Raw genomic sequence first — 20,079 nt, 5'->3', positions numbered from 1 at the left:
CATAAAGCCTCCTCTTATAATCTTCTCGTTGAGAACCAACAACCCATATTAGATTCTAATCAATGGCTCAGATCATTTTGGCTTGATCAACTACTGCACAAATGTTGAATCTATCCTACTACTGACTCTGCCACTGCCAACACTGCATTTGTACTACAACCGTCATAATTTTTGCATCTATGTTGTTGTTGGCACTGCATCTCCACTACAACCTTCTCCAACTGTTGTTGCTACTGCATCAGCAACGGAAAATCAACCAAAATTACAAAACGGGTGTTCAGCGTGTTGCATCTGTTGTTGGAGTTCTGACTGCTACGAGTCTGAGTTGCTGCTGACTCTGCACTGTGCCCACTGCACTGCTGCCAACTCTGCTCTGCGCTGCTCAATCTCTGGCGCTCCTAGCCACTGCAATTGTCATTCCAACATTCCTCTGCGTCAACTAATCTTGGTCCATCCTGCTAGCAAGGTATTGATCCAAGAGGTGGACTCTTCAAGGATCCTTCCCATCTGTACTTCTTGCGAACTACAGTTCTAGATCACCCCACCTCTCCCCTGGAGGTGTCTAGGAAACCATGGCAAACTCCTCCTAGATCTTTGCAGATGCAACCTTTGTATCATGCTTCTCGTCCTTATCCTTCTTCTTCAGAGGACATTGTGTAGCGTAGTGACCAAATTCACCACACCATAAGCACTTGATCTTTGAAACATCTTTCTTCTTCTTCCGTTGCTCCTGCTGCCCTTGAGATGCAAGGGTTGCATTCTCTTCCTCCTTCTTTGGCTTCGTCCCACTATTGCTGCTACTACTATCAAATTTGCACTTGACTAAGTCTTTCCTCATCTCTTCCTGCTGAAGAGCAGCCCACATCCCTTCCCAATCTGGTAATCTTTCTCTGCCCAGGATGCTCTGGACAAATACTTTCCATTCCTCTGAGACTGAATTTGGAGCCAGCCTCAACATCTTGGTAGGATGAGGTGTTGACCCCACAACTGCCAACGAGTCTCAGATTTCCTGAATCTTTGTTAGGAACGGATCAATGCGTTCCCCCTTCTGCATCTGCGTGGATCTCATCTTCTGCTCCAACTACATCTTCCGTTGTTCGGAAGATCCTTCGTATAGCGTGGCCAATGCTTCCCACATTTGTCGGGCAATATCCTTGCTGGCAATGTGACACACTACGTGATCTCTCACTTCGTCGAGGATCAATCATTTGGCCTCTGCCACTTCAACCTTGTACTTCTTAAGAGGATCTGGATTCGCGGGTACAGCTACCACACTTTCAACATAGGTTTTGAGACCCTTGCCTTCCAGATCACATAGTTGGACGCACCCTCCAACCGATTCTGATCTCGCAACCCTCTAGCTGCCATCTCTGCCAACGAAATGTCGAATTGCCTCCTCTCTCCTTTGCGCTGCTGCTGGGCTGGCCACCGCACTCCCTGCTGGAGTTAGTAGATCTCTTGCTCCCTGTTGTTGCTCAGCAAATGAGAATTAGAACTTCTTGGCTAGAACTCCTTTGAGGAAGAATTCCCTCAATAATGACTCTCTTCTTCCTTCTGACGTTTTTTCTGCCCTAGCAAATGCTACAAAAACGGTGTCACACCACTAACCTCCTCTGCGCTAAAGCTTTTGCGCTGCTCCCTCTGACACTGGTAAACTTCGATCTGGAAGTCTTACCTCTCTATCGACTCACTCAAAGAGAGACCTTCCTCGAAAATTTTGCCCTCCTAGCCTGGACTGCGCCATCCCTCTGGGGATTCTATTTGCTGCCTACGCAGCACTTTGACCCTCCTTCTCTTTAGCGTTAGGCTCTTTCGGCTCTACTCTTTTGCTTCACCTGCAGCTCTGATACCATGTGAAAATTTGGAAGCCCAAATTTCTACTGTAGCAACTGATTAAGCTTCTTCTATTTGTTAAATTACTAAACAAATTGTTTATTGTATCCTACAACAAATACCGAAACTAATACACTGCAGCCTTCCCCAGAAAAACCCAATGCGGGAAAACCAATGCAACACCTAAGGGTTTGTATTATTAAGCAGTAGTTTTCTTAATACAATCTTTGGATGCCTTATTGGCTATCCAATACAGAGAATCTTACTGGCAGAAGATTAGTGAGAAATACCTCACACTATCACTAGTGGTCCAAGATTGATCCATCCACTGAATGGCTAGCCCCTAGCAGCCTCTACGCAGTTTCTGCGCAATCACTACGTTGTTTTGCGTCACTACTTCTAGGGTCTGCGTTACTCCTCCTGGTTGATCGTTTGCTTCTAGAACTTCGACTTTTGCACTCCTAGTCTCACACCCCAGCTTCTGGCTTCAAACCTCGACTTCTTTAGCAAAATACAAATCTCCTCTCAAGCTCTGCGTTGCTTCTGCGTCGGCTTATGCTGCCCAGTGTAGCCTCTGCGCTGCCTCTTCCAAATCTCTCTCTGCCTCCTCTACAATGTATTCTCAGATCAATAAATTCTCCAATCGGAACTATCCCTACCCCTCACTGCAAGAAATCTCCTCGATCGATTCTCTAGCAACTGTTGCGCTACCCTCTCTGAGAAATTCGATCTCTTGATCTCTCTCTGATGTGTTTTCCAAATGGCCATCAAGCCTCCTCTTATAATCTTCTTGTTGAGAACCAACGACGCAGATTAGATTCTAATCGGCTCGGATCATTTTGGCTTGGTCTTCTTCTAGAAGTTTCACCCTTAATTTGATTAATACCCTTTAATTATTTTAATTTCCTAAGTTTAGACTTAGGCAACCATTAAAATTAATTAATTATTTTAATAAAATTGTCTCCGAGTGGATTTCTCAAAACATTTTCTGGGTATTCTAGAATACATGTGTTCAAGCCTCCCTGCAAAATTTGAGGCTTGGAGCACATCCGATGCTACCGGAAATCAACATTTTCTCCTTGCTAAAATCGCCCCTTTCCAAGTGAAACAACTTGCTCAATTTGTGTGATGAGCGAATGAGGCGAGAGTCTTTTTATAACTTGCAAGAGCCGTCTAGAAACATCCACAAAATATATTTCAGCAAACATGGTTGTACGACCTTGAAACGCATTTCAGGTTGTATTATGCCACGTTTGAGCCTCGTGAAACATGCCAGTATGACTTGAAACGTGCTTCTAGGTCGTACCATGCGCATTTCCGTTTCACTTTTTGCCCGAAACGGCCTCTTGCCTAGCGTTTCCCACAACATAAGTCCCGACTGATAAGACTCTTCAAGGGAGTCTACAATAGGATCATGGAAACAACCTTTAGGAAAACTTTGACAAGAAAGATTGATCAAAAACAAATTCATATCATAGGCAGATCAACAGGTTGACCATAATTTGTATTGTTGTGCGAGTTAAACTTTTCAATGGATGATGCGAAAGGAATGTCAGATCGAAGGTTTTGACAATCATTAAGACCATTCTCTGTTTCCACATCACAAATTAAAGATTTGCATGAGGTGGGATGTAGCAATTGAAGTTCAAAAGTCAAATTAAACTTTCTACCTTGAGGGTTAAAAAAATTAAATGAAGAAAATGAGAATCCCCTAAGAGAGAGTCAACATCCCACGAGATGACATTTTACGACAAGATTTTGTGAGAAAATCTTAAACTGACGAAAATCACAAATATTGTCTGGGTGACAAGAACCTGACATAACCATTAGTGTAGGTTGAAGTGTCCTATTCACCTGACTTAACTTTGAACTCTAAAAAGATTGAAGATCAACCTGAGAAAACAAGGTCAATTGCTTGTCTAAACAAGAGTCGTCATTCAAATCATGAGATTCATAAGAGAATTGAGGTTGATCAAATAGATTTTCAAGATTATGACAAAAATCCTCAATAACATGTATGTCATCTTCTTGATCAAAAGGGGATATACTTGAAAGGAAATCTTCAATAATCACATCGGACTCGATTTGAAACTTTTGCAAATCTGAATCTTCTTGCGGGAACAAAGATTCATCCATGAGACTTGAACAATCATCACCATACAATTCAGAAAAAAGGAAATGATCAAGGTCATGGTTGTCCAAGGATTCAACTTGATTAACGGGTTGAGAGTCGACAAGAGAAATATCAAGATTTGAAGATGATTGATTGATAGGATCAGATGAATCATCATCAAGGGAAAGATGTGAAAGAAAAATTAATTCTTCATCAACAAATTGAACTTCTGATTTACTAATTAGTTTGGGTTCAAAGCACGGAACATCAAAAGGAGGGGGACACGGAATAAAAGGAACATCAGATGCGTCTTTAGGATGTTGAAGTTCCTTTTGAACAAGAGAACATGAAGAAGCTAATTCAAAAGATTTTCTTGAAATCTTGACTAAGAAACGAAACTTTTCATCCAAAAATTGCAGCCCACATCCTCATCCGGGAATTCATAACAAAGTTGAAAGAATCAGTGAGCAAACTGTTCAACAGATTCATTAGATTCCATCCTAATTTGATTGATTTCATTAGGAATATCTTGATATTTATACTTGTCGAAAACACGACAAAGCTCATTAACCAATTGCTTAAAAGAAGAAATAGAAGTAGTGGGTAAAGAATAACACCATTGCTTTGCACGACCATCCAATGTAAGGGTAAACAACCTTGCAAGGATTTCTTCAAAATAAAAACCACTTGAAAAACAAAATTGAACAAACTCAATTATGTAATCAAGGACGGTTGTTGTACCCTTGCCATCGAATTTCAAATGCGACAAGTTATGTAAAAATTCCACGGGGATTGAAAGATCTAAAGCTTCGGAAAAACACCTCGGGATTATGATCTAGGATGAAGCCATTAAAGGTAAGAGATTCAAACAGACTTCACAGGCTCAGTTTGTCATCTGGCCCTCCTTTTAGCACCAAAATGTTGACGGTGTTGGATGCTACCAACATGTAAGGGGATCTCCCTAGTGTGAGGTCCCAATATATATATAATTTAAATTTAGTTATATCATTATATGTTTATTAATTAAATTTAAATATGAAGTTCTAAAAACATTTGTATTACTTGATATTAGATATTTAAATCCTCGACATAAGAAGTATGTGTTGGCCTACTAGTAGGTAAACCAGATCATACACAGAAATTTAATCGTTCAAAAATTGCAAAAGGTAGAAGAAAGTTTTTGACTATCTGAATAGTCTAGATGGCCACTAGGGCATTTCTTCAGAGTGGTGCAAAGACAAGAGAAAATAAAGGTAAATGAAAATTAAAAAGGTAGTTGTACATGCATATCTATTTTTTGGAGTGCATGACCTCGACATGTATGGGCTCCTTGTTGCTACCAAGAGAGTAGCTAGGATTGGGGGAGGTCCCAATTGTCATTCAATTTTTGCGAGCCTATGGTCCATTCCCTTTAGGAAACGTTGCATCGGATTCAGAGACAAAACAACATCGTTCTATCATTGCAATCTACTAAGACTCTTCCCAAGAGGAATTTGATATGCCAATAAACATTCACTATATACATGTAATGATTTTGTCTACCCCATATATGGCCAACATCAGGGACCCATTCAACTACCTCAACAAGCACGTCAGTGTCTATGAGATTCTGCCTCTCGCTTATCCTAAGTGATCTCTTCTTGTATCAATTGGGGGGTCAATTCCTTGTAATGTGTTGCTGAACTTTCAGCCCGAGTTTGGGCTTTCGAGCAGGCTCACTCCTGATAGTAAGTAGCATTGTGTCTAATCTTGGCATGTGTCTGGGCATGGCTTTGAGAGAGTGATACAAGAGAGGTAGAGATGTCACCCCAGGGCTAGCTAGAGTGGTTGTGGTCATAGTATGCCTTGAATTGTTGACTAAGTCCCCTACGAATTGAATAGGAGTGTGAGTAGATCCAATCTGTAAAGCAAGGATTCATACTAAACCAAAGAATAATGATTATTCATATTCATAACCATGATATTTCAAAACTTCATATTTCAATTTAATTAATAAACATAGAAATTAAAATAAATTATAAACCTATAATTAAATTTAATTAATAAAAAGTAAAAGGTAGTAAAAGTAATAATAAAAATAATGGGTTACCCGATGGGGGTGTATGATCCCGAGGATGAGCATGTAGAACCGCTGATGCGTGGGCTATGACAGGTGGCATACAACAGAAGGAAGGGAAGGTAGAGGATCTGCCCTCCCGCGTTGTGTATTTGGTTGTGGTAATCGTCATTACGCGTGCGTGAGATATGGTAGCGTGGGGAAGTCAGTGGAATACCGGAAACTTAATGCAGAAGGTGGCAAGAGACCCAGGTTATTATGTGCTTGCAAACGAAGAGATAGAAGGTTCAGTGATGATTGCCTTCCTTCCGTGGGTGAACGCTAGGCTATTGGAGGACGCAGAGTGGAGGAGGAGGCCGAGGTATTGAAAATTCCGAGGGGTGTGGCGTCTATGGGCCCCTAGTTTGTCGCTTGTTGGAGGTAAGTCTGTCTAGCTCGCGCTCCTTGTTCCTTTTCGCTGGTCTTGGTCTGTTCATCGAGCAAGAAGGCTAGGCACCCGCTCTTTTCGCTCTGGATTCAATGGTTTTCAATCTCCTCAATCTAGGCAATCTTTTGGGTGGTGTCTAGTCTGTGTACCGTTGTTGTGGTGTTTTGGGTTAGTTTCTGTCTGGGTTGACTCTTGTCTTACGGGGGTCCATTCTGGGTTGGATTTTGAGTCTTATTGCCTGGGTTCGACCAACGTAGTTGATTGTTGCAAGTGTGTCCTAGCTCAGGTTGAGTGCAGAGCGGTTCTCTTCCGGGAGCTGGGTGGTCTAGGTGTTTTTGGGGTTCCTCTGTCCTTGGTTGGGGTTCAGCGAGGTTCGAGCTGAGGTAGTGGTGCTTGGTAGTGTGTTTGGAATTTGGGTATTATCGTCCTAAGGGGGCGGCCAGGGCTCGAGGCTTTATCGTGTCTCAGGTCTTGGGTGCGCTCTATTACTTCTGTGTTTAGTCAAATTTGGTGTTGGGTTTTGGCCCTGGAGAAGTCCGTTATGTCTGTGGCTTCCTCCACCGCCAATTCATTCGAGTTTGGTATGCTTCTATTTAGTGGCTATTTAAAGGTTGGTTTTCTTCTGGGTTGGAGTGCACGTTGTGCACTCATCCCTTCGGCAGGAGTGCTTGGTGGACTGGTTAGGTGTTTTTTAGCTGGGCTCTGTAGGTGCACAATGCAGCCAGCCCCGAGATGTACGAGGGCTAAGATGCCCTTTCAGAAATCGCCACCAAAGCAAGGAAGGGTGCGAAGAGGGCAGGCTTCATGCATAGGTGGGCGTGGCGGAGCAAGCTCCTCGCAAGGTGGTCGTGGGAGAGGTGGTTGCAAGCGACCAAGGGTTGCCTGTAGTTGTGGTAGCAGTACTTAGAGGCATGGTAGTCATCGTGATCATGATGGCATGGCTGGACATGGGATAGCTAGCCCTCCTAGTCATTCCACGGCTCAGCGGAATTTGGTTCAATTTCTGCAAGATCTTTTGGAGGCACAGGATAGGACCCGCAAGGTGGAGCATGGTGTTGTGATGGGGATGCTTAATCAACTGCACTATTTTCAATGTCACGTTCGTGAAAGAGTAGTGGTGGTTTGGCGAGGGAAAAATCTTCTCGTTGAAAAGGTAGACAAGCTGGAAACCTAGCTAGATCACTTCGAGCAGCAAGTTAGATGTTCGTATCGCCCTCCTCCCCCTCCAACGACCTAGCTAGACAATCCAGCTTTCGTTCCTTCATATGATTAAGCATGGTGACATGTGTTTTGTTTATTTTGGTTGTATTCTGGTGCTTTTGGCCTTTCAGGCTCTGGACTACTCCCTTTAGTCTCTTTTTTATTGTATGTAATGCCCAGCTAGCATTGGTCAACAAACCTAGTCGGGGTGAGACCAGTTGCTTTTTGTTATCTACGTACTCCTTTTTTTATTAATGAATAGATCATCAACTTACAAAAAAAATGAGTCCTTTTCATTCTTCCCGGATGTGGTGATTAAGGTGGAAAAAGGGGGGAGCGTGTTGTCACCGCCCCACTACCCCACAAACCAAAAAGACATGGCAACACCCCCTCAGAGAACATTAAGAGATGCACAACAAGATAATGGGCCTACGTTGCATTCAATGCTACAGCCAGCCACCCATGTGAACTAGCACTTCGGGAGATATAACAATGCAAGTAATGGGTGACAACACCATTCTCACGCATAAGCCATCCCACTACAATCTCGGCAATTCCTTCACATTTAATGACAACCATTGATGGATGCCTCATTGGGATTCTACATGCTACTTGAGCTTTTATTCAATAAATTTGGAGATGAAACTCCTTATCTTGAGGTGTTCTCAACAATTCGTTTCCTTACCATGACCTCCCTCGTGCTTTAAGGGTTGCAACCAAAAGTTGATGTCATTATCTATGTTGGGCATACTAGGATTTTTCATTATCCCACTTCATGGCCAACTCTAAGTCATGGACAGAAAAGCAAGCACAGCCTTGTCGTTTCCTCTTCCTAGAACGAGGAAGGAGCTAGCCTGCATGGCACGTTAATATTTTTGTGCTTCACTCCAGGATTGAATTTTGTCATGTTTCAATGCAATAAGCTATTTGAGTTGGTGGAGCAATGACGCCCTGCTGACGTGGCCCCTTCGAAGCCAAGCGATCAACAAGTTTTTGTATGTGTGATTTTTTGAAGTTTACAATTTAAACAATAACCTTTGGGTGAATCCGTGAAGATGGGTTACACTTTCGTGCCAAATGTGGCAATGAAATTTCAAAATTTTACTCTTTTATTGAATTGAAGCCCTCAAAATTCATATAAGCTTTGTGAATTTTGATTTGGAGTAAAAAGAAAATTTGTGGAGAATTATGTTGTTGTCCTAATGATATTTTTTTTTAAATAGTAGTGTCATATAATCTATCAAATTTCCATTAAATCAAAAGCTTGTCCTTGCAATTTTTCGCACATCTTAACAGTTATGCAACTGTTCATGCGAAATAAATTAGTCTAATATATATATATATATATAAGCATGATCTACACATAAAGCACTAACTAATCAATGCATATTGAAACTTTAGTTTTTTATGCAAAATTATATTTCTTATTATTTTTCGAAGTTGGTGAATTAATATTTGAATTGCATTTTTCAAACACGTGTTTGTACATGATTGTTTTCTACTATTTAAATAAATTCAAAAGCCAAGAGTACCCCTTTGAAGAGGGCGTGTAAATGAAGTGAATGCAATTTTTTGAAATTTTTTCGTTTTGTATATTTCATGTTATTGATTTTTCATTCAGCCCCTTCATAATTGTCCAAAAAAAAAAAAAAATCTATATATATATATATATATATATATATATATATAAGCATGATCTACACATAGAGCACTAATCAATGCATATTGAAACTTTAGTTTTTTATGCAAAATTATATTTCTTATTATTTTTTGAAATTGGTGAATAAATATTTGAATTGCATTTGTCAAACACGTGTTTGTACATGATTGTTTTCTACTATTTAAATAAATTCAAAAGTCAAGAGTACCCCTTTGAAGAGGGCTTGTAAATGAAGTGAATGCAATTTTTTGAAATTTTTTCGTTTTGTATATTTCATGTTATTGATTTTTCATTCAGCCCCTTCATAATTGTCCAAAAAAAATTCAAGCATAAGGTTTTAAAAAATTACATGAAAAATATCATAAGAATTTGAAAACGTCAATCATGTATTCCATTGGATAGAGGAGTCCTTCACGAATCCAATGTGATGAACTCCGCCACCTAAGGACAAATATTGCCTTAAGTTCGCCATGCTACAAGATGGTGTTGCAGAGAAACCTATAGAAGGGGAGCTAAAACTCAATTTTTTAAGCCATCGACACCTCGATCGAGCACTTAAAAAGCTCAATCAAGAGCTTTATGTAAAATTTGAAACAGTTTGTTCGAGGATTTAATAAACCCTCAAACCATCGATCGAACTATTGGCGGGTTAAGAAAAACAATGTCTTGATCAAGGAATGTAGCTCGACTGAGAGAATGTATTCATTGAGCCATTGTTTTACATATTATATATATAATTTAGTCAATTGGGGTTATCTCAATTGGTTGAGTGGAATGGTTGTTATCTTCCCCACCTAGGTTTAAATTGTCGCTAGTGACATGATGAGCTATAATGTCTTGATGAATATTGTTGTTATGGCTTTGATTCTTGTGAACTCTTAAGTGAGTACCTTTGGGCATTAAACTCCATGCTAAAACCTTGAAACTAGGAGGGCTACAGAGTTCCAAAAATTTCTACACTCTCACTACTTGGAAAAGTAGCCTTGGCATTCTTGCCAAGTGCATAGCCTTTGCACACATGTTGCTGCTCAATACTGAAATCTGGGAGATCAATGACAATCTCCCTCAAAATCAACAGTGCCCTATAATGCAAGTGTCCCATCCTCATTTGCCATAACTCACACACTTTGTCATTGTCATGTACCGAAGCCAAGTGTCTAGTATGTTAAGCTTTTATGTAGGAAACAAAGATCAAGTAAGCCCTCTATTGTATCATTGTGGCCACGTTAATAAAATACAATGTTTCATAATCTCTCCACTATTTTGTTTCACTTGTATATGCATGCACTATAAAATCTACGATGGTTTGTAGAGAAGTTTTGGGAATAGTTGCATTTCATAATTACATATCTACATTTCAAAACATGCATGGGTTCATCTTCAGGATAAATGATTTGACCCTAAAAATGAACCTAGGTGTGGTTTGAAACATCAATAAGAATAATCAAAAGGCAGTTATTCCCAAACTTCTCTACCAAACCATTCTTACTAAAAAAGTCGAAAATCACAAAAACTAACATGGTAACAAAGCAAGACAGTCGATATTGGATCCAAAGTTCCTAGATGTCCAGGAGGAGAAAATTCAAAGATGACTTGTGAGGTTATACAAAACAAAATATTTGGACTAAAAAATATGTAAAGTTTGCAAAATTTAATTTTAGTAATTCCAAGGTTTTCAAGATGGCATGGCAGTAAAAAAGAATAATGCAACATGACAAGAATCATGAATATCAAATTCTTGTAAATGATTGGTTGATGCTTTGACTCTATCCTACACCAGTGGAGATGGTTCAAGAAGTTTGTAAAAGATTGTGTGATCGTGCATGTAGACACTGCTTCTGAGACATCAACATGAATAAAACTCAAAATTTACACAATGTTGTACAAAAAAAATGATCAAGTATATTGGATGCCATACACAGTGGACGGATTTTGCTACTAAACATGACAGAATGAAAAGAAATGTCCAAAAACTAGGAATTTTATAAGCTCCTTAGTTGCTTATCAATTGACAGATCCTAGAAGCTCCTCATTCATTGTTTACCAATTGACAAATCCTAGAAGGTCCTCATTCATTGTTACATGGTTGGAAGATCCTAAAAGCTCCTCATTCATTGTTATTAAAGCAATAAACAAGAAAAACACAACTCCTGGTGAAAATCAATTGCCAAGAAGAATAGGGAAACCTAATGTTTGCAGACATGTGATCAAGCACCTGCCATCTAGACATTAAGTGGAGAAACTTGTGCACAGTGATCAAAGATATCTACAAAGTGCCCAATTCTAAGCATAGTTTTAAAAACCAGAACCAGTGACTGGATCGATCCACCTAATAAATGGAGACTAGTCAGATCTCAATGAACCGATTTTAAAAAAAAATACATTAAATAATTAATTTTTAATGAAAAAAACTATTTTTAAGATTTAAAACCATGAATCCAAGCCAATAGAGACAAAAAATGCACAGTTTGCTCATCTATATACCTTGCAAAGGTGAATATATCAAAATGGCACTGAGTGCAATAGATATCATCGACAAAATATATAAGCAATGAGGCTCTAAATGGCCTATAAAGTCCAAAAACAATGCTTCAAGCTATGAGGCCATTGGCCTACTACAAGTCTACACATGATCAATCATAAATTCATCACCACTACTAGACACAGAATCATCATCAGGAGCTACATAGACATCATCTGGTTCAGAGTTTGAGGATGCCTCAGCCTCATCTGCAACCTCAGTAGCAACACTATCACCAATAACAATAGAAGTGGACCTAATGGAAGCACGAGTCGATCGAGTTGCACGACTAGTGCCTTCCATTGGTTGTTTGTCTTTTCTTGATGCAGCTACTAATCCTAGTTTTGATGGCGCTACCAAATCTGCTTCATCCCCCCCCAATGCCATGTCAATATCAAAATCAGCATCAAACACAGGATCTTCAGTCTCCTCCACGCATTATGATGTTGGATCCATATCATCCGACACAATGGGATCTAGAACAAGTGTTTTGTTCATCATTTGGTTCTGCCTTAGTCGAAGGTTGTATTGCACGAAGACCAGATCATTTAACCGTTTTTGTTCCAAACGGTTTCTCTTTTTTGTGTGTATGCACTCAAAAACAGACCAATTGCACTCACAACCTGAAGCACTGCAAGTTCGGCTAAGGACTCTAATTTCTAACTTTTGCAATTGAGGACATTGGCCGCCAAATGACTCCCACCAATGTGCTGCAAAGAAAAAGACATTAATTAGTAACTTAGTTCATTTCATTACTTCTTTACAATTTACAAGTATTTATAGATAATTTGAATTGTAAATTTGTAAACAATTTAACTTGAAAAGAAAAGAAAAAAAAATGGAATTGATTACCTTGTTGATCCACATCTCTTGCGATCTTTGCCAAGTTTTTGCCAAAGGTACCAGCTGCCATACTGAAAAGAGTAAGTTGTTTATGTATTTCCAACTAGTCTGCATGGATGGGGACCATGTCCTCCACGCAATCAATCAATACATCTCTGACCTCCCCAACCTGCAGATCTCCTAGTCGAGCTTTATAATGATACTTTGGGTCCAAAAAATACCCAGCGGCATGAATAAGACGATGTAGTTGATTGTTCCATCTGTTATCAATGATCTCCCATATACTGCCATATTTAGCTAACCAATCCTTTTAAGTTGCCTGTATTTACGTCTTTGCCTAATCCATAGCCTCGTAAATGTAACCCATGGCCAATTTTTCCCCATCCACCATCCTTAGCACCTTAACAAGGGGCTCAGTAATTTTCACAAGCTCTGCAGACCTTTTCCAAAAATAATTGTCAAAAACTTTATTTTTGGTGTCTTTGCCATCTTGTCTACGAGCCCACCGAGATTCAATCCAATCATTAGAAGAAAACATTTTCTGCAGGTTTTTTTGTTGAGAATTGAGACATTGCAACATGAGGAAGTGAGTTGCAAATCTCGTAATTGCAGGCCTAACAAGCTCTTTGCCCCCAGTGTTTTTCCTCATTAGGCTCAATACCCATGAGTGGTTGTAGATGTATTTTGTAATGCACTTGGCATGCTCTACAATGTTTTTTACCCACTCCACTTTGCCTATGTCCTCAAGCATGAGGTCTATGCAATGTGCAGCACATGGAGTCCAAAATATGGTCTTATATTTGGACTCAAGCATCTTTCCAACAAGAACATAGTTTGAGGCATTATTTGTGATGACTTGCACAACATTCTGCTCCCCACTTCCTGAATAATCTCATCCAAAAGCTCAAATAGAAGGGTTGCATCCTTCACCTTATCAGATGCATCAACTAATCTCAAAAACATGGTTCCTTGAGGGCAAGAAACAAGGAAATTAATGATAGTGCGGTTCTTTCCATCGGTCCATCCATCTGACATGATGGAACAACCTGTTTTGAGCCATGACTCTCTATACTCAACCAAATACTCATCAGTGGAAGAAATCTCCTTTTGCAAAAAATCTCCTCTCAAGTCATGCATAGTAGGGACTTTGAAGCCCTTTCCTGTAGCTATAACAGAGTCCCACATAGCTTGGTAATAAGGTGAGCGAGCAACATTAAATGGGATATCTACATCATACCACCATCTAGCAATGTATTGATAAGAAGTTTCTTTCCATTGTTTTTTCCAATGTTCATCCAAAGTGGGTTGACGAATTGGCTGGGAGGAAGTGGGATAAGCAGAGGTAGTGATGGAAGAGGATGAGAAATAACTGTGGATGTTTGTTCTCTTTGTTCCTTTAGATTGTTGGCCAAGAGTAGGAGGAACATAGTGAAAGGGGTCATTGGTGGAAAGGATAGAAGAGGAATCTTGAATCTCATAATCATCATACCCACTCTCTTTCATGGCTTGTAATAATTCCCTCTTCCTTGAAATTTCTTCTTGGGTGGCCTTCTCCCTAGCCTTATTCCCCTCAAACTTTTCAAACTTGGCAAGGTATTCTGCCCTAATAGGACCTAACACTTCATTTGGTGCTTCACATGGCTTTACTTGGCCTCTTATCCCAGCCAAGTGTTGTTTCAATCTAAGAATACCCCCACCTCCAATAGATTTATTGCAAAATTTGCATATCATTTTTCCATCAAAATGAGCCCATACAGTGTCCTTAGCTTTTGGAGCCATGTTGGCTTGAAATAATTAAACTTTGCAAACAACTCTACCATTTAAAAAAAATTGCAGCTAAGAAGAATGGAAAACCTAAGATAAATTTAGGAAAAAAAATGCACATGTAGCCTACAAAATTTGATAGCATAGAACTAGAGATTTGATAGCATAGAACACATAAAAAAATTTAATACATGGACAACAGTGAAATGAGGAATTTTTCAAGTGAAAATCCTTACCTGGAAATGCAAACTAGCTTCCTTAGCCTCCTCTTGAAGATGCCAACTCTACTAACAGCTCCAAACTATCTCCAAAATAGCTCGAACTCCAAGCCTCCAATATGACTACTCCAACAAAACCTCAACACTCTCCAAGCTCCCAATCAAACTCACAAAAACTCCAAATGAGATGTGTGAGGCAAATGAGGGGAGTGAGCTCCTTTTAAAGGCTTGGAGAGGGTGTTTTTGGAGGGAAACAACCCATACTTTCCCTCCAAAACACCCAGGAAGATTCTTAAATGACGTCGTGTGGGTCCATCGCGGCCTTGGCAATGAACCGGCCAGTTTAGGATGGAACCGGCTAGTTTGACCATAAACCGGCTGGTTTCGTCCTAAACTGGCCGGTTTAGGCCAGTTTTTGTGGTTTTTTTTGGTGAAATAGGCCCATAAACCAGGTTTTTTGACCACTTTGACCATAAACCGGCCAGTTTCGTCCTAAACTGGCCGGCCAGTTTCATCCTTTGTGGTTTTTTTGGTGAAATGGGCCCATAAACCGGGTTTTTTGTCCAGTTTGACCTGGTCGCCCAATGAACCGACCAGTTTGACAGGTTTCCGGTTCAAGCTAGGCAGTTTTTAAAACTATAATTCTAGGTGACCATTTTGAAGTTTTTAATTTCTTAAAAAAAAGTCAACAAAGGTATTAAAAGTAAAATAACAATGGTTGAATGAATAATAAATATTTTGGACATGAAGAATTTGGCATAAACGTTTGGAAATTCCAAACTTGGGCATAGAGAAATTCAAATTTCTCCTAGAAATTGGATAACTGGAAATGGCCATATGCATATGGCGTTTCTAAACAATTTATGTGTTATATATTTTTAAGGTCTCTGGACTGTATGAAATTTGGTCACAAGTGTTGAAATATATTTTTCTAGTCAGTAATCATGGTATCGGGCCTATGGTCATCTCAATAGATGTAAATAGCAAAACCAAACAATAATATTGTACCCCATAAGATAGGAAAAATAAAGTAGTTTCCCTTGATAAAAAATATTTGCAAAGATATAAATCACCAACCTTAAAGGTGTGAAAAAATAGAGAAACTGGTTAACACTAGAGAAAATAAACTAAAGATGTGTAGTGCATCTAGGTTGCTCTTCTAGAGAAACAGCCACCATCATGGTTAGTTATCCAAATGACTCATTGGATGGTACCTATCCCACATGTCAACATCAAATCAAGTTTTGGATGAATGGTCTGAGGACTTATTGTCTTGGAAGACTAGCACTTAAAAGATAGCTTCTTTACCAGGCTTGTTAGAAGAAGGAACATTTGAGGGTGTTGGAAATGTAACTAGGTTTGGTCTTCATAATTATCATTGTACTTGTATTAATATGTATTTCATGTAATCGACTCCCTCTGGCACTGATTGCATTCCTAAACAACAGGGGAATTTACTCAATTGCACACATTGTGGATCAGCAAAATTCGACTATATTCCTACAAGCTTGGAAATCCGCAGATACTCTTGGCATACCAGATCAGTGGATACAGGATTGGGGGAACTATATTAATTCCTTAACTGAATCGCATGTTCGCATTATTGATGGCGACAATGATCTTATATGGGGCCTTGCAGCTCATGGAGACTACTCACCTAAAGAGGGATATCCCATTATTCATGCGGCACATAAACCCCCTGTTCTGGAGAGAGTTGGTGGAAAACGATCTGGGAGCTCAAGGCACCACCCCGAACGCGGCTCTTCATGTGGAACGTCATAATGAACAAGACTCCAACATGCATTAATCTAATGAAAAGATCATTCTTGGGTCCTTCTTGGTGTGTCATTTGCCAACAAGAGGAGGAATCGAATGATCACCTATTCCTGTTCTTCTCAACCACCCGACACATCTGGGAGCAAGTCCTTTCCTCGCTGAACATGTCACAGCGTTGGGATGGTCACAACATCAAGGAGGCCTGGAACAGTTGGTGGACAACTTCCCCCAACATGAAGAATCACAACCTCCCACTGATTATCTGCTGGCATATCTGGTTAAGTCGGAACAAAATCATTTTTAACAATCTGCATATTTGGTGGCCATTGATTATCACTAGGATCTGCAACAATTTCACTGAAATCCCTAAGGATGAACAATCTACTCCTACTCGCTCTATCACTCCCGAAGTTATTGACCATGACCATCTATGGGCTTATTTTGACAGCTCTCCCCAAGACCAGGGGTGTGGGAGAGGTATCCTGCTACACCTATCTGACAGTCACTCTTTCCGAATCCGCATGGGGCTAGGTGTTGGCACTAATAACTTTGCTGAACTCATCACTCTTCGCCATTTATTATACTTTGCATTGTATCAAAACTGTAGACACATTCAGATCTTTGGGGATTCTAAGATTGTCATCAATTGGTTCAATTGCACATCTGCTTGTCATGTACATTCTCTCAGGAACATTTTGGATGATGCATTGCATTTAAAATCACAATTTGAACAGATTACATGTCTCCACATTTACAGGGAGCACAACCAGGTTGCGGATCAGCTTTCAAAGGAGGCAGCGCATCAACCTAGGGGTGAATGGCTGATCCAGGAACAGAGGGAGGAAGAGATCTTCCAATTTTATCACAGGCCATATATAGACCGGATACAACAGAGGGTCGACATGCCCTAATTACATAGTTTTTATGATCCTTAAAATATCTTAAAAATTTTGCAAAGTAATTTTGAAATTTTGTATAAATATTTACTGAACTTTGAAGGTATACCCTTAGTGGGTACTTATGTACAGACCTATATATCTTGATGGCTACGGTCACACATACAGCATATGCCACCAGCATCTACAGCATGTAATTTTCCATTTATAATAGAAAATTACGATTTTTCCTAGGAAAAAAAAAACATGTATTTCATGTAAAAGCAAAAAGAAAAAAAATTATATCATTATTATTTTTATTAGTCAAAGCATGTTCTTCATGTCTATAGGGTTTATTGAGTCAAAATAAAATTTATTATGAGCTAAAGAAATATATTTGAGTCGAAGTCCCGTTTGGACTTCTTGTAAGAAAAGGAAAAAGAATTTTTATTGAGTCAAAAAGTCAATTTGTCCTCCACAGACCAAGTCGGCCTAAAGAGGCACCTATTCGACCTCCTGGACACGTATAAATAGAAGGCTATTCGACCTCATTTGATCACTCAACTAATCACTCGATTCCTATGCAAGAAGAAGGAAAACCAGTGAAGTCAAAGGGGAGAGGAGGAGGTCAAAGGAGAGAAAAAATGATTGAGCTATGTTGTAGCAGCAACTTGTAGCAGTTATTGTGACAATGACCCACATTCAAATCTTAGAGGGGCATACCCCTGCCTTGCATGGTGTTTGCCGGATGTGGCTATTGATTATGTTGAATATTTATGATGTAGCCTTCAGGCAGATTATTGTATAGCATTGGAATGGTACCAGTGAACCTTATTCTTCACTTAAGTATGTGAGGGTGGGTTGAGCTTAATTCTAGGTTAACTATCCATAAAAAGATGAGTTGCTGTTATAAAAAAAATGTTAGTGGTTTGTAACATGTGAACAATATAACAATAAATGAAATTTTCAGAGTTAGGGGGTCAAAACACCATAACTCCTTAAGGATGCTATAAATATGTAACATGGGATCATGTACATGGGAGACTGGTAAATTGAGCACCTATATTTGGGAAAACCATCTCAGGATAGCCCTCTTATATTATCGTGGAAGCATTAATAAAAAATTTGGATGTAATATGAGTAGATATGCGCAAATATAGAAATAAATAATGTATATATTAAAAAAATCGTTTTAAAATATATCATAATGATTCTAAATCAGATTCCATAGAAAAAGAAAGGTAGTTGTCAAAGTAATCGTACAAATCCTACAAAACTAGTTTCAGGAAAAAATGCAGTATCCAAAAAGGTTTCAAGTATTCAAGTTGATAGCAATCAGAAAAGCCAATACCATATTCAAATACAAGTTTATCAAGAAGGCACCTGAAAAAGGTTATAAAATAGATTTTAAAAGCTTGAAAAAAATTAAAAATGACAACCATGAATCCAATGTAAAATCTGATCACAGAACTTGAGATGGTCCAGATATTGAAGATGAAAGAACACATCAGCAAAGACTCTTGCTATTCTGTTAACTTCAAAACACCAAACCAAGATTCTGTGGCAAATAACATTTAAAAGCATGAGTTGCAACCCTCTTTCTACAGTACCTTGTTTCTATTCATGCCACCAACTGTAAATACTCCAACAGCATCCAACGCTGAAATAACCTTTTCCTGTACACATTCATCATTTTAACAAAAAATTATTCAATGCATTATGCATCCATTATAAAACATAGCAAATTTACAAGAAACTGTCAAATTTCAAGATAAAATTATAAAAGCATATATAAAACAAGCATGCTTTCATATAGCATGCTGTCCTGAAAGATGATATTCTCGTAATTCTGCTAAAGATTCCCAAAATACAATTTCAAGGATATCAGTATTCATATCTGTTAATTTTAGGCAACAATGGTATGTTCTATGCTTTAGAGCAATTTTACTTCAATTTCTTTACTAGCCCAGTGTCAATATTCAGATTAGCAATCACATCAACATGATAGTAAAATGCAGATAGAACATAAACATAAACAGTAGAAGACAAGCCAAGACAAGAGGACACAAGATGTGGCACCAGCGAGAGACAAACCCCAATGTAGATAAACCGTTAATCAAATCTTATTTTAGTCTTCAATAGTTCAGCAGAGAGAGATAATACAATTTACAAATCTGATCATTTATAACAGCAGCAAAAGAGCCCTAACCAAAAAAGTCAATGCCCTCATGAGTTAGACTTCAGTTAGGATGAGTTATTTCTAGTTTACTGGAATAATCATCAAGCTAGCATGCGTAGAGTTCGAGCTTCAGTTAAGTGGAGTCTTCATCAATTTGACTACAGAACGAGGTGGCAGTTAGCAATTCAGTTAAAGCGAGTTAATATTCAGTCTTGATTGAAGGAAGAGCAAGTTAGATCTCTAGTGTTGATTGGAGAGAGCATGAGTTAACAACTCTAGTGATGATTGGAAGGAGAGCGAGTAACACTCTCAATTAACTCGCTATCAGAGCTCGAGTTCTAAATTAAGTTGGGCCTCCTTGCATGGATCGAAGTTCACCTATAAAGAGAGGACGAAGGCACAAGTAAATTACAATTGTTTTGTGCACAAAGGTTTGTGACAAGACAGAGCTCACAAGTTTGTGAGAGAGCCTTGATTATGGAGCGAAGGAATTGTGTCCTAAGAAATAGGAGCCACAAGTGCGCTAGGATTTAGGCGCTGGTTGTGCGCAGGAGAGAGGAGTTGGGGTCCTAATGTTAATTTATGGTATGTTCTATGCTTAGAGCAGTTTACTT

General features: G+C 39.1%; 1 pseudogene across 1 annotated transcript in view; it reads right to left on the bottom strand.

Moving 5' to 3' along the window:
- The window catches only part of LOC149248876 (ubiquitin-conjugating enzyme E2 enzyme activator PEX22-like), a 90,570-nt pseudogene that overhangs the window by 37,844 nt on the left and 32,647 nt on the right, over nucleotides 1-20,079 (bottom strand). The window contains exon 6 of the transcript XR_016266707.1: nucleotides 18,897-18,962. The product of XR_016266707.1 is annotated as a ubiquitin-conjugating enzyme E2 enzyme activator PEX22-like (transcript). The remainder of the gene's footprint in view (nucleotides 1-18,896; nucleotides 18,963-20,079) is intronic.

The sequence above is a fragment of the Pinus tabuliformis genome, chromosome 7 (assembly GCF_031772625.1).
Source record: "Pinus tabuliformis cultivar Carrire ecotype Pingquan chromosome 7, CPIR1, whole genome shotgun sequence".
In the NCBI taxonomy this organism is placed as follows: Eukaryota; Viridiplantae; Streptophyta; class Pinopsida; order Pinales; family Pinaceae; genus Pinus; species Pinus tabuliformis.
The sequence above is the reverse complement of the archived record's forward strand: the minus strand, read 5'-3'. Positions and strand labels throughout refer to the sequence as shown.